This window comes from Zerene cesonia, chromosome 19 (genome assembly GCF_012273895.1).
Source record: "Zerene cesonia ecotype Mississippi chromosome 19, Zerene_cesonia_1.1, whole genome shotgun sequence".
Classification (NCBI taxonomy): domain Eukaryota; kingdom Metazoa; phylum Arthropoda; class Insecta; order Lepidoptera; family Pieridae; genus Zerene; species Zerene cesonia.
The window spans coordinates 3,799,229-3,824,016 of NC_052120.1; the positions used below are offsets into that span (position 1 = coordinate 3,799,229).

General features: G+C 32.9%; 1 protein-coding gene across 6 annotated transcripts in view; it reads right to left on the reverse strand.

The window, feature by feature from the left end:
- The window catches only part of LOC119834709 (protein turtle), a 50,911-nt gene extending 27,065 nt beyond the window's left edge, over nucleotides 1–23,846 (reverse strand). For 3 of the 6 annotated variants that reach the window (XR_005288016.1, XM_038359171.1, XM_038359168.1), the window contains exon 1: nucleotides 23,456–23,845. The gene's annotated coding sequence lies outside the window, so the exon portion shown is untranslated. Of the gene's footprint in view, nucleotides 1–23,455 lie in introns of all 6 variants that reach the window. The other 3 variants (XR_005288017.1, XM_038359172.1, XM_038359170.1) reach the window with 2 other exon arrangements.
- Nucleotides 23,847–24,788: the final 942 nt, after the last annotated feature.

The following is a 24,788-nucleotide window of genomic DNA, read 5'->3' on the forward strand; positions in this document are numbered from 1 at the left end:
TTTATTCCTCTCGCCAATCCTTTCTTAATCCCTTCCTAATTTAAAGTCGGCAATCCATTTGTAGAGGCGTAAGGTCTGCAATGGACCCTATGCCTCTCCAAATGTACATGGGCGGTTGTAGTGCTTGCCATCAGGCGTCCCACCAGCTCCATTACCGACTGTGACATAAAAAAAAGGAAGGATGCCTTACTGTGCGATAGTAATATATTCCTTTTTTGTAAATATGTCAATGGACTCCGATTCATGAAACAGTATTTGAACCATACTTTAAAAATAATTAAGTATAAGCGAACACAGAACGAGAATAATATAAAAGATAAACAAATTTATATTCCATGAAAATTCTTTTCATTATTTATTTTACAACCTAGCAAAGCTTCATGCTGAGCTTTCTCTTAATATGACTAGAAAAAATTTATAAAAAATGTATATTCAATTCTACAACTCGCGTTCTGGAGTAATTTTAAGCTTAGTTTCGCGTATCGTGTAGCATCCCTTGATAGCACTTATCTTACGAACGGCACGGTGAAGTGAAATTAACCAATGTGCAAATTCTTCTCGTTACTTTGAATTAGCTAACTGGGAACTCGCATATAGAATTTTGTCGCTTAAACCTTTGCATTTAATTTTTGTATGTACATTTTAAGGTATGTGTAGAGTTTGGATTATTTGTTAATTTAAGACTAGGGTGGAAGTGGGTGAGTAGTATTCGGTGGGTTATAGCTATACAGGTATGTTTGAGCTGCATAAATGAAGTAAAAATATGCGACTAATATGAAAATTACTGAGATTGAAGCTGTGGTGATATTGATTTTGTTTCGACAGACGCTTTAATTAATTCACATTCTTTTCTCCTATATTCATATTAATAACATTTTGCTCAGATCGGCTGGGCGCATTATCAGGCGATATGCCTTCAGAATTGACGAGAATTTTTGACAATTCAATGACAATTTGATAAATCACTATCAAAAGGTTGCTTAGTGTTACTCAAATATACCTACTGTAAATAAATTGATACTTCAAGCTCAGTGTTCTGTTGTTTATTTATACAATTTTATTATTTGTGATTATAACACGACACGATTTGACAGTATTTTTATCCGAGTACCTGACATTCATAGATTGCTAACCGCTAAATGGGACACCGAATACTTGAATAACTTAAACAGAATATATTTTGTTAATGTAACTTTATGCTGTCCATTTTATATAAAATGGATAAAAAAACGGATGAACAGAAGATTTACAAATTATGTTTTTTACGTAGGTATCCGGGAAAGAAGCCATACAATTTATAAATAAGTACTGCTTTGTCGAGATTGTCCGACGCTATTATGTTACGGTATTATGACACTAAACCACAGGCCACATCCAGTGCAATCCCGTCTTTCCTTCGATTGCCAATAAAAAGTAAAAAGGAAGCGGAGCTTATCCTTATGCTTTAAAGTTTAAAGACCTCGATCAGCAAAAACGTAATAGAATTGCTATAGATAAACTTCTTGACGCAAACTGTAAATAATTGTTAAACAAATTCATCTACATTATAAAAAAAATTATAATCTGAAGCGTTTAAAATCACAAAAAAAAAATTGAAATCTTTCTAAAAACATATTGAAAGTTTTCTAAATTCTATCCGCGCTTATATAATATGTATCGCTAGATGTCGCTATCTCAGTATAAATGCCACTTGTAAAATGTTGACCCTTCCTTTTATAATAAAACGAGACCAAGATTCCGTGCGTTTGCCGGCTTGGTCCACTGGGATTTACGAATGCCAGTAGGTCGAGGTAACTAACCTAACCATCTTCTTGGGCCTCTTTTGCGGGGAGACGGGTCGACTTACGAGTCAAGAAAAATTGAAACCCCGTGCACATAGCAGTAATTATTAGAATATCATGAGGTTAAGGGCGTTCAATACACAAACTTTTTGCAGGCGAGGTATAATTGGGAAAAATTTAAATTGAATAAAATATTATAAATTCAACATTATAACATTAGTTTTTTCGATTCGATTTTACATTGATTATATGATATTAAATTGATATATACTTTGGTCTCTTGTATTCTTATTTACCTAAACCTAGATAAGGTCTGGGCAGTGGTAATGCTTTTATTACACCCTCTTGACTTGACTTGAGAGTTGGTACTACCACCGCCCGTGAAATTTTGCAGAGTAATCGTTTGCGGACCTATGCCTAAATGGAAAGGAATAAAGAAAGTATAGAAGAGAGGAATGAAGGAAAGATTTAGGTAAGGCAAGGAAAAAGCTACGGGCATTTTCTAATAAAAAGGAATTCTTATAAACTAGAGTGGAGTAGTATTATTTCGTATTATCCGATCTCAAATTTAATAAAAATCCGTTATCATTCATCGTTTACATTATAAAAAGTTTGTAAGTACGGATGGATGTGTGTATGTATGGATGTTTGTTACTCTTTCACGCAAAAACTACGGAACTGATTGCAAAGAAATTTGGTACGTAGATAGCTGGACAACTGGAATAAGACCTAAGCAAATTTTTATCCGGATATTCCTACGGGATACAGATTAACGTGGGTGAAACCGCGGGGCGCAGTTATCTTTATATCGAAACATGAAGCTGGTATTATATTATCCTATTAATATTATAAATGCGAAAGTTTGTATATGGATGTTAGTTACTCTTTCACGTAAAAACTACTGAACCAATTGCCATGAAATTTGGTACGTAGACAGCTGGATAACTGGAATAACATATAGGCAACTTTTTATTCCGATATTCCTACGGGATACGGACTTACGCGGGTGAAACCGCGGGGCACAGCTAGTATCAAATAAAAAAAGTCAATTGGCCGGCCACAACGGACTCATCGGACGGAAAAATTTCAAAGGACAGACGCGACCTATTATTACACACAGTTATTGTTCGCAATCAATGATCGCAAATACAAATTACTATGATCCCAATGTCAAACAACAGTCGGTTATTGATTTTAGCACATTCAGTTGTTTTCAGGCGGGGAGGGTGGCGGCTGGCGCGGGCAGGCGGTTCGGGGAGGCAGTCAAATGGCAAGTATAGGTACCTCCACATGTGAATATTTAATGATTGAATCTTACTGTGGCTACGACACCAATGTCACATCGTTACAGTTGCCTCGAGTCTTAGCTTCTTTTTAAATTATTTTAGATATACACTGAGCTTAAACGGCTTAACAACTTTCCAGCTGATGGATGTTTTACATTCAATCTTTGAAATTTCAAGTCGAATTATACAGAAAACATCGCGAATATATTCTAGAGCTTTATACACATTGTGCTTTCTTTCTCACTACATATATGAGAATTGATATTTTACCTGATAAAATGAAGGCCAAATAACAATAGTTATACTAAACATGAAAAGTAAATACTCAGACCGAACATTTTCAGCCGATCAAATGGCAGTTATTTGTATTTCATGCGACATTTTCAGTCATTAGCTATTTACGTAAATATGCTGCATAGCATAACTACGTACCAAATACTTTTTGGAACAAAATTTACCGATATAATATACCGTTCATACTTTTTCTATTCTCTACAATTCTTCGTTTAGTTATTAAGAGTTCTTGCTTTTTAATTGAAATTAGATTGCATTTAATGTTATAAGTGAAAAAATAACTGCAGAAAATGGCGTATTTGTTGAGACGAGAACCAGCCGCGTCGAGTATCAGACGCCACATACTTCACAACTGCACTGGGCAGTTGTTAATAGCTCTGCTTTTTTAAAACATTGATTACATTCGTATCTGTCATGGATGTGAATTGTGTATTAAACAGAGTGTTTTATTTGCTTGATTACTTGGCTTTTTATAAATGTTTTGCGCTATATATGAAGGAAGCTGTATATAATTCTAACGAACACTTGTGATTCTTTATGGACGCGTTATAAAATATCTTGGGACATACGTGTAATCCAACACAAATACCGCCTATCAAATTAAATCAGTTCATTAAACAGAGACTCGTTCTCACTAGTCAGAAACAGTCATATTTGATGTAGCGTCTGTGTGTGCATACCCTAAATGCTGTTTTAATATTCATGATTATGTTCCTGGTTCCGAATTCAAACTTTATGTGCCAAAGCCCGTTAAATCTTGTCTTTAAATAATAGATTTCTATCGCAGATGTAAGATTTATCATGTTTATTTACGTGACGCAAAGGTGGAGGCAAATCATTCCTAAAAGCACCATAAGCTTTTAGGAGCTTTTAGGAATGATTTGCTTCACTATTCGGAGTTCTGTGCTGAATTTCGAGGTTATGTAGGTACATGTTGGAATTGTTTACAATTACAACATGCCGAGGGGTCCCGGGTTCGATGCGATCTAACTATTACTATTAGATTGTTCTCAGACTACAAAACAAAAGAGGCTATTTACTGTTTTCATCCGAAATTCACAGCTTTCAAACTCAAATACAATTTTCAGAAGAAGAGGCAAGTAAGTCGATAGTTATTTTTAAAGATATTATCAATAACCGATTATTAGTAATACTATTTGTATCGCCTTTAAAATAACTTCTCTCGGTTCAATATATTTTTGGAAACAGCAACGCGTACTGCCTCTTTCGATGCCCTAACTTACCCAAGTAGTATTTTAGTAGCATTTTATTCTGTTTTCATTGAAAACAAGTTTTTATAATAAATAATACCTACAGCAAGTTGTGTGCAACCAGGCCGTCCATATACGTTCGTCAGTTGGAGATAAAAAGTTGAAACGTTCTGAGCGATGGATAATGATCGCGCACAAATGACAGACGCCGACGGAACTACGTGATATTTCCTCTGCATACGGAATATACTAGGAGATTAATGTATTTTTAACTAGCAGAAGTCCGTACTGATGCTCTCGAAGAATACCACGGGATTGGATGAATGGAGAGTCGGGTTATGTAACTCTTGTTATGATAGCCGAAGTTAGTTCACAGACGAAAACATCTTTATTTATTTCCATGAGAAATAACGCGTGTCGAATAAAATGTAGCGCATCTCATTTTTAACAGAAACCCTTTTGTATAATTAATTAACAAATATTAATAAGACTAGCTATTGTTTTAAATATGTAGTTAGCTAATTAATCCCAGATTATTGTAAAACTAATGAATTAACTACAAAATTTGTATGTAAAAAAGAAATCTTTGAAAAACACTGATTATAATTAATAAAAAAGCTTCATTTTGTTTCGAAGTCTTTTCGAAATACGTACATCAGTAATTTACTCTCTATATAATACACTTACCTATTAAATATTCTCACCTTAATCTAATACAAGCTTTATTGTGTAATGTGCTGCACTCTATTCAGAAAAACTTGCGTAACTCTAATTAAATTCAAATCTACCTCCCAATTTGTACTAACAAAGTTCTCTTATGATTGTAATTGCTAACAGCCAATAACACGAAAATAGTATATTGAATCGAGAAATGTCATATTACTATTTATACCTTTATAATAACAGCTTTCATTTGAAGGGCAGCTTGCATAATAGTAGGTGACTTATAATGGTTCTTTGCGTGACCACACCATTTAATGTTAAAGAAATAAACTAGGTTACTGAAACGGGTTAGAGCGAGTACTACTATGTTATAATTAGGGTAGAAAATTTTGTTAAGGATTGAGGCTTTTAAAATAAGAGTAGGTTTTAATTAATATTAAATTTATTTGAATAGTAGGTGCTTTACAAATAATAATTGAATTGCTGTAGTCGCTGGCGTAGGTTAAATATAAAATTATTTTTCTTATTGCGGTTGGGAAATATGAAATTAATATTGTTAAAAAGATTGTAAATTCTAACTTATAGGCATAGATACTTGTATAAGCGCATTAGATTAATATGTATAATTAATTTTATTAATAGGTCCTTAAACAGTACGTTTCTTTGAATCTCCTTAATCTGTAATTATATTGAAAGCGTACATTTTTTGATTAAAAATATTCAAATTAAATTGTGATGGAATCTCAACAATGTAGCAAATAAATTTAATTTAAATGTAACTGTCAAACATGTAACCGTAATATATAATATGTTCATTGATCCCACGGTGTTTAGGTATACTATGTGAATTGCATCATACAAAAACGAATACCTTGACCTCAATTGCTTTTCATAATTTATGTAAATATAAGCGGCCTACACATTAGAAGATGAATGAATTTTTCTCACACTATAGCGATCTGCCTTTGACATGTAGATGTATTTTAATAATTATTCGTAGTTTTAATCGTTGGTTTATTATAGCGCCGTGAAGCTGACAATAAAATGAATAAGAGAGCTAGATTTCCATTTAAATGTTGCATAAAATTTAGGATGTTTTTTACCGTACCGTTTATAAAAATGATTACGAGTAGGTACCAATGTATAAATTCATGTCAAAATGTAATTCGGCTGGACGAATGGCCGTCTCAAAGCACAGCTTGGCTCATTAACTAAGCTAGAATTACACAATATAATTGTATAATTATGTTAATGGCTTAATAAATAAACCTTTAAGTTCTCGGACCTTAATAAAGCTTTTTGAGTGCGATGTGAAAAGCTATTTATAATGTTTATGCATAAAATATTTTGATATGATGTAGTAAGATATAAACAGTATGGCAGAAGATCTAAAAAAAATAATATATGCAGGTATCTCAGTTATTAAATTGAAAATGCACGATTTGAAGCTCACGCACCAATTTTCCAACACAATAAACCAGTTTCCTGTGAATAAAAAAGTCAATTAACTTTTTTATGAAAAATTTTTTTATCGCCGAATTTTTAAATATTGCCAGATGCAAAAACACTGTTGTTACGTGTTATACGTTGTAGATCGCTATTTAAAAATATAGTGAATGTACAATATTCCATTATTTATAATATAAAAGTAAAGAGATTATTGAATATGCTTATCTCAGGAACTGCTGCATCGATTATTAAAATTCTTTCAACGTTGGATATATACGTAATCACTGAATGCCATGGGCTATATGTTCAACGAGGGAAGATAGGATAGACTAGCGGTATTGAATAATCCTACTTCCTACTAATATTATAAATGCGAAAATTTGTAAGGATGTGTGTGTGTCTATTGCTCTTTCACGCAAAATCTACTGAACCGATTACAATGAAATTTGGAACGTAGACAGCTTGACAACTGGAATAACATATTGGCAACTTTTTAACCCGACATTCCTACGGGGTACGGACTTACGCGGGTGAAACCGCGGGGCGCAGCTAGTAAAATATAAAATAAAGAGTAATATTCCATGTCTCCTTGTAGGGTGTTCGGTAGATTTATTTCACATCTGTTTCGCAGATCAAATTTCTTTACAGTCAATTAGCTCATCAACCTTCTATATCCTGACTGACGCTTTTTTTAGTCTCCACAAAAACAAAATAGGGGATTCAAACCGAAAACCCATCGGTTCTACGATCACACGTTAACCTCTGTACCAAAGAAGAGATAAATAAGGCGATCTATTTATATAAAAGTATTCACATCATTATATAAATTTTCAACCAATATTCTCTGTATGCTTCACTACGTTACAAGATTTTACGAGTCAAATGATTGCTAAGGGCCGATTCAACAATAACAGCCTAAAACGCGTTCGGTAGAACATAGTTCTACGTAAACGACTTCACATGTCAGTCCTTACCTCAATCAAAGACAATCCGATTTCACCATCAAAAGTGAATTCACATGTCATAGTTAATAGAATTTACATAAGTAGTTATTGTCAAAATTAAACCGACTTCAACGATTTTGTGGTTTGAAAATGCGTGAGGTGCAAAAGCCGTTCATAAGAAGTTGTTCTCTTGTGTATGCTGCACAATTAGCCCCATCTATATATATCTCAAAAACTAAGATTTTTATAAAACTTGCACTGATTCCCTATGCTAGAAGCATAACTAACACATTTCAATATAACTTTAAATTTGAGTAAAGTGGGTTATAAATACTGCAAAGTTATAAATTAGTCTTCATCAGAGAATTTCAAAATATGAAGCCAATTTTGCTTGAACTCGGTTCAGTGTTTAATTAAAAATAATTCCAAGCAACAGCATTGGTCACGTTTGAACTCGTTTCATATGACTTTGATCGGTATGAAAATCATCGGTAAAAATTGGCCCTAAGAGACTTGGATTTTATATTGTGCTTAAGAATATATTATTTATGGTTGACGAAATCGCTACAAACTAAGTACAGAGACACGATTTTCGATGTATACAAAGATATGTAAAACATCTATCATATTGTATGAATGCTTGAATTAATTAAACTCAACTTATACGTGTGGAAAAGGCAAAAAATTTGATCACATGATACATTTTTTATACAAATACTATATTACGTAATATTTTATTTCCATCAATGTAACAAAAGTTAACACTGTTAAATGCATCTAGATTTTATAAGAGATTTTCAAAATTTTTTTATATGTTAAATTCTAGAACCTCCATACATTTCTACACTTGGCATTTCACACATAGGGTCGAAAAGTAAATAAATGAGGTTTAAATCGTAAACCTCGTATTGTTTACCTTCACTTTAACGTCTCTACTTGAATGAAACAGCGGTAGGGCGCGCCCACGCACCTCAGTGCGTGTCTCAACACGGCATAGTAATGCATTATAGTTGTGTCAATACGTTTAAATACGTATATGGATACAGTGTATCTGTATATGAGTATATTATTATGACATAATACAAAAATAAGTTCTCTTATTGAATGGGCTGAATTTTTTCTTTTATTTTTGTTTTGTAGTCCGCACTGGTTAATATAGTTCTTGAATTTGATTTTCCGTGAGTATATATTTTAAACGCGATTTATTAGAATAAGTCGCATTTAAAATCTAAAAAAAAAGTTGAGTTAAGAAAACCTAAAAGTTTCTATATTATCGTGTAATTTATGAATATATGTATATAGATATATATGCAAAGATGGAATTAATACATAATATTTTATTTCTCAACTGACTCCCATTATTCGCTACTTTATGTACATTAACTTTACTTAGAATACCTATCCTTGATTACTTATATTTACATTGAAATGGAATATGAAAATGGAATTAATCATTTACCTGTCTTATATTTTCACCTTGTAAGTAAAATAATTAGACGCGAGATTTAATTAATAGGTAGCGGTGTGTTAGAGCGAAATAGGCGCTCATCACATCTCAGACCGGTTGGGGTCAACGACTTCGCTAGAGCCTAGCCACGCTGGCTGTCTTTGGGTAAGAGTGCTTCGATGTTTTCAGCTGATACTGTTAGCTTGTGCTAATTGCACGTGACATGATAGAAAGGGGATAAAATTCTACCACGTATAACTTCATTTAAGAGGCTGACTCAAGATTTATGGAGATAATAAGGAAATTATAAAATCTAAAGTTATATCACTGTAACTGATTATATAATTATTACTTTTTATACAGTTGGCCTTTGGTTGTTGCATAATACGGCCTTGAAGTGTCGAGAAGACGAGTTAACGATGTTACAGTTTGCATTATAATAAATTATCTAAAAAAATATGTTCTTGAACTCATTGCGGCTTAACGTCCTATTCTACTAAAATAGTATAAGCTTTCCATAAATATTTTGAACGCTTGTGCGAATCGTTGTAATTTTATTATTTTTTTACGCAGAAACCACTTTACGGATCTGATGACACTTGACAGTGACAATTGTTTTACATGAATATGAACGGTTAACGATATTAAGACATTATAAAAAGTGGAAATGTCATCCGTTTTGTTAAATATACGTTAAAGCTTACAGCTGCGAAGAGCATTGGCGCTTGCCAATGCCAGTTGTACACCTGTTTCAATTGAGAATTTTAACGAGTATTACAGTTACTATCAATGTTTAACATCCTACATTCCGAAGGGGCCAAAAATAACATGACCTATTCTGATAGCAATGCATTTTTACCGTTAGCGTATTTTATTTTTGTTACAGGAAGCTTAGAGAACAGAGAGAATAGTTTTTGTACGACAACAAAAAAATAAATATTGCAGATTTAATACTTAGCAATGTTTTTCGTTCGATTTCTTATCGTTATTAAAAATCGATCCTGTTTGAAAACGAATCACGAATGCACTTTTTATCATCATAACTAGGAAAAAATGATATAAAAATATATGTTTTAAATAGTATCCATACTTGTTTCATGAGCGACAGAGAGAATGACGGACAGCGTAGGCGTGCTCCCGCTTTACCCATTGGCTACGTAATCGTAGAAAATAATTTTCAAACATGATCCAGTACGCTATCCATTTAATACAACCGACATAAGAGTACAAAACAGAATGACCACAAAATATAAGCCCGCAACAACGCATCTATATTTGTGTTAGAACTTAATCCGCTTTCGAGGCAATGTAAACATCGTTTTATTCTCATCCTATGGTAGTCGTTTAAGGTAAACTGTATTTATAAAATATATCTATCTACATATAAAATTGAGAGTTTTGAACGCATTTATTCTCCTAGATTCGCAATGATTTAAATGAATAATAATAGATGAAAAATATAATATATTATCCTATGTAGATTTCTTCTCGTTTCAATTAGGTATAATTTAAAATAAATAAAAGTTCGTCTTGTACGTACCCTATGCAAGATACATTTACTCACAATACAAAATGGAAATTCTCCGAAATAATCTTCCAATTCTACAATCACAATGATATTATTTTCGTCTTCTTTCCCAGAAGTATTATAGACTTATTGGATACAAGGAAACAAAAAATCAAAAATTCTGTAACAATATGTGGAAGCATTTGCTATCACAGCTTTTACAAATCTGTCCTAGGATGTTAAAGTTATCTGATTGGCTTTCAGCTAGACCGGCAAAGTGATCAGAACTAGTCAAAGCTAGCTCGGTTCTTTGATGCGAAGTTGCAACCCAGTTTAATATTTTTTATGGAGCTGGATAAGGAATGTAGACTGCACGGATGGCATGGCTATACTGAGTTTTATCTATTTATATGGTGTGGTATGCTTGAGAGGTATGAGTATACAGCTTGACTGTAGTAGAACAAAAAAACGGTAGATGTTTTTATCAAACAAGACACAGCGTGCGTGACTTTGTCTCTAAGTAGTGTTAGGAGCCGAGTTCGCCGTGACTCTCTATGTTCAGATTAATAAACAAAAACTTCACCATTTGCCAACACTCATCTATTTTACAGTCGGTCGCAATAAGATTTCTAATAGTTTTATAATCAAATATCTACATGCATGTGCATGATTTTAATGAACAGTATATAATTTTGTAAAAGTAGGATGGGAACCAATTCCCTGCTGTGAGAATTCGATTGTTAATAAAAACTTTTTGTTCATAAGTAGTGCAGACGCACAGACTTACGAAACTTCGTGCATTTACGAATTAGCGAATAGGTAAACCTAAAATATAAGCCATTTTCATATATACCTTTTTTTGACTGTTCAGGCTTTTTCTAAATTAACTCGCAGGTAAAAATAGACATGACTGTAGACAATAACCTAGTGGCATTAGAAAAAGATTAATATTGTGTGAGTGAGTGAATGAGTGGCACTAGAAAGAGATAGAGAATAAGAGTAATTTAGACTCGTTAGTATATCTGTTAGCTCCGCAGGTTTACATGCATTTTTACATTACAGACATTACCCTAACCGTATGATATTGCTCACAACCCTGGGGATTATAATATGCAAAGCTGATAGCCGTGCGACTGAATTCCACAATTCAATCGTAATACTGCGAAGTCATCAATGTGAAATGCGCTAAACATTACACGGTTGCCGACAATGGACACACACAATAGCAATTTTACGGTGCATTTGCGTGTTATAAATTTGTATACTTAAATTATGTGAGAATTTGTGCGTTTCAAATTCAATTATTTTTTCGGCGGTTTCCCGTTTCAAGAAACTTAATAAAACCTGGAGTAAATTTGACACGCACACGAAGCTTCCGTATTTTTATTCTTAAAGGTGTCTCGTTAGTTTAATTTTATTAATTAACTCTATATTTATGACAATCATTACCATTCCGTTTTAAAGTATCCAAGGAATATGATACTGTATGTATTTGTCAATAATTGAAATTGTTGTTAATCGTTTCGCATATTAACATACAGAAACGGGTAATTAAACATATATAAATTTTCAAATTGGTGCATAATTTTATTTAAAAAAATATGATAATTTCTTATGTAAATTTAAAGTTAACAGTAAAGCTCAATAATAAATATGTATCGACATAACTGTCTATTACGACCTGTTTTATAGAGTCAACACCCTTTCAAGAATGGTTGTAAGTCAAAAAAAGGCTATAAATTAAAGTAATTAATATAATGTTTCAGATAAGCAAAAAGACAGATTTTATATTAAAAAAAAAAAAAAAAAAAATCTAAAAACTGGAAGAACACGAAGAAACGTTCCCTGAATATTTGAAACTAGAATGAAATTCGGCATCGATAGCGTATATTCTAGTTAGTGTTTTGTTCTGCTAACAATCATACTCGAAACATAACCTTTTTACCAATTGCTGAAGCAAAAGTCCAGTCAGGTTAGACATTTGAAATTGCAAAACTCCCGTCAGCGGTTTCATTGCTCTTACCTTTAGGGAATAGTAAATTCAAAATGGCGATCTGTTAGTAGTTCAGCAGTTTCAGCTTTTGCTATTGTTTGAGTCGATCAAAAAAGTAAAAAATTATCACGTTTCATTGTAACTATGTACATAGAAAATTACACAATTGAAATAAATAATTTGTAGGTACAGTACTCGGTAAGGTAATGACTGGGTATTGAGCCGACTACATGATGTAACTGTTGCGTGCAATAATATAAAAATGAGGTGCTTTCTAGCCCCGTCCCCTTTTTTACTAATGGCCAAATTTTAATCGCCGGATTAGTGTCGTTGACCTACTAAAAACGATTGTGAGAGAACGACACTTGATAATCTTGAAAAGAAACGTTTCAATTCACTTTTTTCCATAAAAATTGTCTTACGTTTAATTAGGTAAGGCTACCTAATTATTTATTACTTATTTGTCAATGTTAAATTTATAAACAAAAAAAAAAATATATTGTAAGTACGTATATGATGGTCCAATAAAACTGCATTTATGTATATTTGGATGACATTTCTCGCTTTATTGTTATTGTTACCAATGGTAACTTCACTTTTCTTTACAATCGAGGCAATATAACGGGTATTATACAGCCTTACGCTTCGCTTTTATTGTAAACATCGATCTTTTGTGCAAAATCCTAGACTGGGGTATTATGATCGAATGGTACCGATAAATTAAGCTTCCTTACGACGTAATTTTAGTCTATCGAACTTCTTGCATTCCCCATTGTACTGATACAAATTTTGCTGAATAAAGTTCTTACAAATATTATCCAGGAATTTTCATTTTATAAAATTCTGACGGATAATACTTATCCCATAAGGTTTTTAAGTTTTAATGTTCTTATGGATTTAAATATTACTCAAAAGTTCTTTTTTCTTATCGAAACTACCAGGAGAAAATAGGAATAAGTATAATTTGTAGGTCGCCGTGGCCAAGATACCTATATCGGAATCAAATAGCTGATTTTTCATCGTAAACCTACCATTATCTTCAAACTCGTCCTACTATTATTATAAATGCGACAGTTTGTTAGGATGTGTTAGTGTTTGTTACTCTTTCACGTAAAAATTACTGAACCGACTGCAATGAAATTTGATACGTAGATAGCTGGACAACTAGAATAACATATAGGCAACTTTTTATAACTTACGCGTGTGGAACCGCGGGGCGCAGCTAGGTTTTTATGATATGATATGCTTATTTTATAAGCTTTTATTTATTTATTAGCTTTTTAGTAGGGAAATATTATATTTAAACACAAAAAAGCTCTTTATAGTAAGTACTTTGGTCTTTCACCATATTACACCTAATAAATGTAAAAAAGATACTTAACAATACACTTTATAATTATGTATTATAGAAAATACTGTTTGCAATGTTCCATCAAGTTGAGCTCGATGAAGAAAGCAGTTAATTAACCTGAACTTAAAATATCCGTATAAGTTCCGTCAAATAAGATGAAGAAGATATGAGAAAACTTTACCGAATGCATAATACGTTCCTTCCCCGCAGTATTGACTTAGAATTGAGATAACTCTGCTCACCCTGGTAAGGATATGAGCATAGCTAGCTCTAAATATATTATGAGGAAAAAGCAAAAGGATTTCGTTGTCACGCCATTGGTCAAGCGGCAAAATATATTGGGATAATATTTTATCAAAGCGTGCCTCAGAATATAGAAACACTATAATGATACATTAATCTCTTTACATTTAGTTCTTGATTTATTCAATTTCAAAAATGCTCAATCATTTATCTTGTCAATAATAATTTATGTTAGAGTCTGATTAATACATAATTGTTCAAGCTATTACGGACGATTGAATAGCGCTTAATATTTTAGACGTCTAATTAGGTTACAATTTAAATTATTTAATTCTAAATTTTGAAAACAAATTGTTACTTATTTATATATTTTTTTTCAACTTTGATAGTTTATTATATGAATAGTAATGGAAGAATATATTTTTCATTTAAAGTTTACACGATACAACAAACTCATAAGAAATGTTCTGATTGAAAATTTCACACTTGGTTAGACGGTAGGAGTTAAGAGTGTCTGCATTGTGTTAGCCCGCTCTTATATACAGTCACGGATCTGGCGCATACTGCTACAGCCAAGAGAACTTAATTGAAGTTGGGTGTGGTCGACCACTGCATGAACATATGCCCCCCGTTTCTCGTTTGCTATGCTAATAGAGCTAGGGTCTAGCGATTGTTGTGATTTGTGAGACTGCTAGCTAACTGTACATTTTATTTAGGTATTCTTTTTTGGTTTTGTTTTTGTGTCGCAGGTTTTTTATATACTTATTTTTGATTTGCTATGCAGCAGCTTCCATCTGTATATAACTGACTAGTTTAGACTCACTTTTGACCCACTTTAAACGGCATATTTAATTCAACTTAATCTTTGTATACTTATCCAGGATCGATCGCTCGTTGCAGCCTTTAGGACGTCCACTGTTGGACATAGGCCTCCCCCAAAGATTTCCAAAACTTAATCTATTGGGGGGAAATATGCCATACTCGCCACGCTTGGCAGGCGGGTTGGCGAGCGCAGTTGTTGTTGAGGGAGAACATGCATAACGCTGCTGCCCGTTTGCATGAAAGAACCCTTAGTCGCCTTTTACGACACCCACAGGTAGAGATGGGGTGGTGCTATTCTAAACCGGCACCACACGGCCAAGGATCGATAACAATACAATAATTTTATGAGTGAAGCTTGTTTCTTAGTTTTTGAAACTCTATTTATTAATATACTTCCTATGTTTATCGGTGAAACTTAAAGAATTACATATACTCATCATCCTTTTATTTGTATAATAGATAAACATTTCTGAGTATACTCGTATGATGTTATATTGAGTATTCAATAAACATTATTCTCTCATTTCTATAACGGTAAAAATACAAGGCAGCATGTAATGTGTCGGTGTAGACAAAAAAGGTGTATGGCCATGTCATGGTCATCACATTGTAAGACTAAACCTTTAAACAAATGATGTTTCGCAATTCAAATATTGAATCTTGATTTGGATGCTGCTAGTAACCATTTTAACGTATATAATTTGAATTTATATTCATATTTATTGGATTATAAACATACATACAATTTCTTTAATAAACATTCTCAGTGAGGTGTTATAACTACAAAGAAGCAGCACAATAGTTAAGGTTTCATGCGAAACCTAAACGCATTGTAAGCGCAAATGTAATTGTTAATATTTTTGCTAGTTTCCAAGATAAAAACAATGATTCAATGAGAAATCATTGTTCAAGTAGGTTAAAGCGTTATACAATCGCCACGTTCTAAATCCCGTGGATGCTGTAATAAAATTTCCAGAAAATTCCTAAAGCGTTTAGAGGCGGAGTGTCGTCTTAAGGCTATTTGCAATGGCTTATTGACAGCAAACAACGTTGTTCGCAAATACGCTCTTCGCCTCGACTAGGTACAGATGCAATGTCTTTATTCGACTAACCTCTTACACGGTAAACACTATCTTGAATTTCCCTTTGTTTTATCATGTTTACTAGGATGTTGTTTACCATACAATTTATTGTTTTTATCCTTTCTATAGAGCAGTAAATATGACTGAAGAGTTCATACATATTATTATATATGCAATACGCATATTTTAAGCTAAACTATTATATAAATATTATTATATAGCTCGGAATATAGAGGTCAAGGAGTTTAAATAAAAAACATTACTAGAATTTTGAAACATAACTAATTCAAACTTTGACTAGATGCTTCAATCTATTTACCATAGTTCTCACAATCAAAATAGTAAATGACAAATTTTGACATACTGGCAATAAATAATATTTAACTTGAATATAAATTTTTGTAAATGAAAAGTCCGAATGCTTAAACATAAAAAGCGCTTCTACAATATTTTTTATGGCATAGTGAACAAAGTAGCTAATGCGTCACCTGATGTTAAGCGACCCGCACCGACCATAAACATTTGCTGGGCTATATGTCTGTGCAAATGGATTACCAAACTAACTAGATAAGGAATAATTATTAAAAAGATGATGGCGGGAATAAATGAAGGGACTGGGAAGGATAAGGAATAGGATACGGGCCTCTAATAAATCCATTTGACTTGTAGTTAACAAAATACGTGTACAAATTTCAATCCTATCGGACGATTAATTTTTGGCATAGAGCATTTTGATTGAAGTTATTTGAATTTGAAGAAAATAGAGAAATGTCATATTGAATTTTGGTTAGTTTTCAAAAAGCTACTGTTATAGCCAAAGCTTGGTTTGATAAGTATTCTTTGGACCCAGCACTAAGAATTGAGAAGTTGTTTATATTTAAACGCAAAATAAGTAGCCATAAAGTATACCAAATTGGGGAAGAAACTAAATTTTTTCAAAATGTTTTTTTATTCAGCGATAGCGATTGAACTTTTCAGAGTTGTATGAATAAAATGTCTCTTGATTTTTTTTCTTTCACAGCCTTTGAGCTGTCTATTCAGTTTATAAGAATTAAGAGTAGAGTAATTTATACCTGTCGCTTGAACTTTGATGTTACGTGACAACCAATATATTACGGCACCTATTATTGTCGATCTAACATATAACGTATACAATATTTCGTGCACTCAGCCATATTAATTCACAGGGAATAAGAGCTGGCCTTGAAATTCACATGAACCATGCATGTATGGTATCAATTCATCACGAAATTACGTACATAGGCCGGCTGACGCGACAAGTGCTCAGGCCGGGCATCGAACCGGCTCGCCAGCAGGTTTGGCCCGCCTTGACCACTTCATATCCGTCAATTGAAATTATGTAACGAAGATGTTTATGCTTCAATGAGATTGTCAAAATTGTATACAGATAAAGTGTAATTTATTGTTGAACTAGCTTTCAAAGGACTCCAAAATTTTGTACTTCGTGGATTTTCGAATAGACGCAGGATGACATTTTTTCTGACTCTGATAAAACCATAATTAAAATCCTACATTTCATTTTTATTACCTATCTAATTTCACTTAATTTAATTACGTATTTGCGATTAATTTTGTTTATATCCCGGTTATTATCCCGGTAATTGTATGGTTAGCCACCTTCTACATGGTCAATCTTCTACATGGTCTATCACCATAGAAAATTTAGTTAAAATCTGCCCAGTCAGTTTTTACGTGATTAACGCACATAAAAACGGACAGAATAATCAGAAAACAGAAAAAAATACTTAATATTATTTTCGGGTCTATAAAATATCCATTTTGGCACAGAAATGGTCTTGATAAGTCTGTTTTATTTTGCCCAGAAGTCGAATCAGAAATAATAGCAAATATTATGTTACTGTTTAGAGAGATTTTACATGGAAAATATAGACATCTATTGATAGGCCACAACTAGTCTAACAGCTTTCAGTATAAAATATCGATACTATCAGTCTACTTTAATAAGTTAATTATACTTAAAACCTGATTGAAAGGTGTTTTACGAATAAATAAAATGTATCTATGTACAAGCCACATCTTCTTAAAAGTCGAAGAAACATAAACGAAGATAACATCAGATTTCGTTAAATTCGCATATTAGTTATTTACTAAAATAAATCATAGTTATAAAAATCCACCAAAAGAATGATTTCCAAGTTACTTAGATCTATGTTCACGTTTTTCAAAAATCCAAACGTAACGTATTTCGGAGATTGTTTTGAAAGATGTTAGAGGCCGAACTGGTTGAGTTCTAGACAAAAAATAACAGGTTATGAAGATCTTTCGGTTTGGTAATTTTCTGCGCTCATACAGGTAATCAAAATCCCATATAACTCAATAGTTACTGTACAAATGTGTAAATGAACCAAGTAAATATATAGCATTTGAGGTTTCCCGTCTCATTAGCGGTGCCGTAACAGCTCTCTTCTGCAAACACTTGACGCCTACAAATGGTGTTTCTTGGTCTTACTTCTCAGTACGTCTGCACTCTAATTTACAGTATAAATGTAATTTCAACATACTTACGCGAACAAGCTTATAACTCGAGCAAGCCCATTAAGTTTATAATACAGAAATAATTATTTTACCGTAACGCTGACTAAGAAATAATTCTCATGAAGACAATTGATACTATTTTATAGCTTAATTGTATGTTTTTGTTTACACTAAAACGGTTGAATTGCTGTTGATGAATTTAAATATATAGATCAGACCTTGGACAAGAACACGGGAGACTTATTGCAAAAATAAAACTTGAAAGGGCTTATGTTATAGAGGGCATAAATTTATAGAGGAAACAGCTGGGGCGCAATAACATGGTATGCATGCGAGCGGCTCATTGAGTGAATGACTAGTAATGTTGGTACTATAACAAAAAAATCTGTATTGAGCTCACCAATTAATCGGTACAATTTTGTACCGATTAACAATTTTGTATACTACATTGTACAAAATTGTACAATTTTGTTTTCCTAGCAAGGAAAATCATACGTTAAAAAAGACATTTCCTTCCCATAGCCTACATAAAAAATTAAAAAAAGCAAAATAAAGAATACATAATATGAAAAAAAAAATGTTTACAAGAACGTATTTGTACGCGCTGGTTTAGTAATAGATATCTTTACAGTATTTATTTTAATTGCGCTATTCCATCGAATTAAAATTTTCAAGCCACAAACCTCCTCCTTTTTAAAGTCGTTTGAAAATAATGAGCCAAAGTCGAATCAATAAATACAACTTTCTCGTTAATGGGTACATATTTAATTCAGCATTATTTCGGCATGAATATTATTTGCAATTAAAACATTTTCAACAACTTCACGGGTTCACTAACAATTTTAATTTGCGAGATAAAATTATGCATAATTAATGCGCCCGTAACCATTTACATCGATGAACGTGTCGCTGATAATTTTCATAACAACGGTATTGTAAAGTTTAATAAATAGCTAACCATATCACGTTTCACAACAGCCGTGGGAAGTTTAAAACAATCGCTGGCAGACATTTTTATTTTCACCGAACATTTCCCATGTTACCTGGAAGCCATTCTTTGATCTTATATCATCTGCTTCCTTTCGGTTCGTACTTTGATATATTATGCATTCCTTTATTCATCATGCTGTAGCTACATATGTAAGTACATATAATTTATTTTCGTATGTTACTCTATGTGCAGTTTTATATTTGTAGTCTCATTCAGAATAATTAAAGTTATACCGCCAGGCTTTATAAGAATGTTTTTAAACAATTTATACACCTTCGTTAATTAACAGGCTTTTATTTTAATGAATACGTATTAAGTAAAGCAATATTTTATAATAAAGCGATGTTAATTATAAACAAAAATATGGTTTACTGACATTCTCTTTAAAAATAATGTTTAAATTTGTGCTTCTCAGTATGTAGTTGAAAAGGGAAATATTAATGCATTCCGTGAACGTAAACTGATATTTAAAAATATATGTAATCATCACATAATTGACCTATAAATTAAGCTCATTGAAAATTAGTTTTGAGTGTTAAATGTTAATATGACTAATTACAAGTTATCATGAACTTTGTAGTCAATAATGTTCGGTGCGTTCAACTATTCCTTACCTTACACATACAATACCTACACATGTAGGACTAATATTGGTAGTATATATAATAACAAAATATATTAACAAAAATCAATTTCGATCCTTTTAAATTATGGAATACGGACTCGTGGGGCTTTAGGATATTTAATCTAGGTCATTTACCGCGTAGTAGACTGTACAGATTAGTAAAGCACTCGCTTATCCGAATAATAATTATTTTTAAGAAAAACACATAAACGCTTTCAAATCGTCAGTACTAGACTTCATTTAAATGGGACCACATGTGAGGCACCAGCTTTCAAATACAAAGAAGAATCATCAAAATCGGTTCACCCAGTCAAAAGATCTGATGTAACAAAGCCAAAAAAATATAGTCGAAATGATAACGTACTTCCTTTTTTTTAGGCAATTGAAAAATATAAATTTAAACAATTTAAACATTTTTATTTTAAATACAGTCTGGGTGTGTGGTTACATATACTTGGAATTCCCCTGATAAGTTAAAAAAACCCCTCATAAGGTAGAATAAGGTGCATTCTACTTTAAAGCGTAAGTAAATAAGATATGAGCACTGCATCTTTAATGATATCAATTTAATTTATGTTTCCGCTTGTCCATATGATTAAAACTCGTAGTGTTAAATTTGTAAACATTAAAGTAAACATTATTATCTTTTACTTCGTTACTCATCACATGTATTATGTACTTACGTATATTATGTTTAATAAATAAGTTGTCCTAAATAGGCTCTAAGCGTGCTATTCTGTAAATAGGATACATGACATAAATCAGAGCGAAATGTCTTCGGCGAGGCCGCGCGGCACATGTTACTTAAGCATGGTGAGAATTTTAATCTGGAACGGAGGCGACCCCTCGTAAGTGGTACAAAGTAACCACGCTTCGTTGACTTCAGCTATATTAAGGATGAGAAAGCGCATATACCTATACGTTTAAGCGACCAAGAAAGGGTGTGTTTTAGACGTTTAATCAACGCCTGACTTAGTTCTAGGCGGTTTCATCTTTCGCAACTAAATGAGCAACAAACTTGGCACTACGAATATTATATTGTACTTTCTCCTTAAGAACATAGATCTGCACGAATTAATGCAAAACATGTGAACCGATATGAAAACCTTACTCCATATCTAATGCAATATTTCAAAATTTTCAATATCTCTCAATCAAAAGTTAGTGAATGTTAACCGTACCGCGAGCAATTTTACAAACAGTTTGCTTATTCTGTTAACACTTAATTCGACTCGTTTCCCTAGGGAAGAGCATTGTCAGGAGCAGCCGAGTTTTTTGTACAAGCTAGACGCTCTCAACTTGACGGTAATATCCGTGTTAATGAAATTCCGGCGTCGAGAATTGAATTACCGTTAAAGTATTCAAAAGCTAACTTAGTAAATAGCAAAGGTAAACATATTGTAAGTGGACACGAACGAATTTCTATATTATTATGACAATATCATAACCATTACTCAAACATTAAAAGAAAGGGTCACAAAATCAGGTCAAAATGTTGGGGTAAAATAATGTCTAGATTAATTTATCAAAAGCGCACGAAATGTTCTCGTAAGTCGTTTTAAGCGGTAGAGTTACATAACATTCAGAGGCTGAAATTCAATTTATTCAACGGCCAGACGCCTGCTTGATATTTACTTTTAAATAACGGATACGAGTTTAATAACGTGATGTGTATCGCTCGCTCTATTAAAATGTATCTTATCGTAGCAGCGAAACAATATGGCCTCTCACGAGAATGCTTGATGCTATTCTTTTCTAATACAAATTTATCTAAAGTTTTTACATCGATATAGCTTCTGCAATAATATTATGTTATTTAAAATAAACGTTCTCAAGATAAAATTATTTTTAAAATTGTAAGTAATAAGAATCTAACCGAGCTATCGCACGACAGGCATCAGGCATAATGTCGACACATTTGTAAAAGGATCCGCACAATGCATATTTGGTATTTTGTTCTCAAAGGTAGGTCGCAACCGTGACTTGGAGAGCAATGAAAACTTATAGTCAGACGAAAAGAAAGCGATTCATTTATTTGCGTTATAGAATTCTACTAGATTAGATTTGAAATTCAATTTGTTTAATAGCTTAGTTTGTACATATATAACAGCTAAAGAACACATAGTACGTATAAAATTACATGTGCTATTTGCTCAAAAATCATTATGCAGTTTAACACAACACTGTGAGTATTATCGTAATCATTATGTATTACAAACCAATGCCCCAGTTTCGATGGGTGTTATTAATACCTGGCCGTAAGTAGAGTGATGTGATAGAGTTTAATGTCGCGGCTATTGTGTAACATTATTACAAGAATTCTCAATACCAGGTAGTTTCCGTTTATTGCATTAACATTGCTCGTTCCGCTTTATTTTGTAATTATTTGAATCGGTTGGTTTCACTTTTCTGCAACCCATCACGAATAATTATGAGCTTTGGAATCATTTATGCACAATGCATAAAATGTTCGTGGGAAAATATATGTAACACTATACTGATTTTTTGTTGTTATTCAATAAGCAAATAACTGATCTGAGTGAACATAAATTATTTATTCACGTCGGTTTCAAGTATGAACCAATTATATCATTTTATGTAACAAAAATATGAAACGCAAAATAACAGAACACAAAACAATAATTGCTAGTCCTCTAATGTAGCGTGAAAAAATTAACTTCTTACGTAACTCTTAAGTACTAATAATATGAACGGATAATACATTTTTTTTAAGAGACGTGGTGTATTAATTAAGTTTTTTATTTATTTATTTTTTAATGTAATTTCAAACTCAATGAGTTTCTAAGTAAACTTGAAATGTCGACATGGATTTGATTTATATGTTATGTGAGGAATTTACAATTTACATGAATAACTCTAATCGTAACAAATAAATGACATTGTGATATCTAATACGCATTTATTAATCGTTTAAGTAAATCTTGAATAGGATGATAAAAGAAAAATTCGTGTCGCACAAAATTTCTATTTAATCGGATTAGGTAATTAATTCTTTTAGCCGTAACCGCGCTACGGTAATGTAACCGCCAAGATGAAATGCAAATATTTTATTCTTTGCATTCACTGGTTACTATTATATAAATACGTACAGCATTCTTGAAAAATATAAAAAAAAATCCCATCGTAAATCAATGTTCAAAATTCTAGGTGTGACTAGCACACCTTTTTGTAAATATTTCACACGGATGTAAAAGGAATGTATTATTATTTCCCATGAATAGAACTTACCTTTTTTCTAAGAAGCAACCGGACAATCCCAATTCGTATATGGGTCCCGAGGTCCGCAGTTGTTAAAATTGCCGCATTCCACTACAGCCGGGCGTGAGGCAGACGCAGCCTCCTATCTGGACCGGTTGTTTACTACCGCGCTGGACATCCGAACGGACATTTAACCGTAAATCATCACTTAAACACCTATTGAAACACTGTGATTGTCTCGTCGGTGTAACAAATCATGACTGCACGATGTTTTCTAATGAGATCGTCCGCGATCAATGAGCCAGGTGAGCGAACAACGAGCAGCAGGTAGGTCTCAGTAGGCGACGCGCACGGTACTGCCGCGGCGGCGACGCTAGCGCCCTCCCGCGAGCCGCGCGCAAGCGCCACACCTTGCCACTCGCCTACCACTCGGAAAAGTCAACTACATAAAACCTTTACACATATCTATACTGAAAACAATTTTTGTATAAAGTCTGAGCTCTTGACGTAACAAGCCCTTTAACTGCAATGGGATAAGCATCCTCATGCAAACGAGTATCTCCACCGACTGCAGTACCGAAACCATTATGAATAATTTAATACGATTAAATAGAATATACTGCAGCTACAGCGACGGCCCATGAAAGTTTTTAGGAAAATTGAATTAGATTTAAGAGGATTCACACTTTCTTACATAATGTGGGTGTTGCAAAGCTGCGAGCGTATGTCCATCTACATAATTAATAAAAGTTGCTACAGGTTTGACCTACTTTGTAGTCCGCACAAATATTTAACCGAGTGTGGGAGTGGCATTTCACCCTCACGAAATGTGCCGCGTTGTCTATGCAACTGTGATGTTAGGACACATTCATTTTACACTCCATATATTTCACCCACAGAGATACATTAACGAGCTCTGGATATATTGCGATTACAGTAAATGTGAATGTTTGGAGATGATGCAGTGATAACTGACATTGTTTTTGAAGTATTTTTTATTGCATAGCAATTGACAAACTTAGCTATAAGAAATCACATCATCTTAGCTACCTCTATTTGCAGATTATTCAATACTAGTTAAATTCGGAGTAGTTTAATAGATGTTATTATACATAAACCTTCCTCATGAGTAACTCCATCTATTAAAAAAACCGCATCAAAATCCGTTGCTTAGTTTTAAAGATTTAAGCATACATAGGGACATAGGGACAGAGAATGCGACTTCGTTTTATACTATGTAGCGAAGATACATAATAAAATTATCAAGAAGTTATTATTATTATTATTTAAGTTCTTAATTTTGAAAGATACGTACGATACACAGGCAAAATAAAAAGAAATCGAATGTAACCTTTTTTTCTTT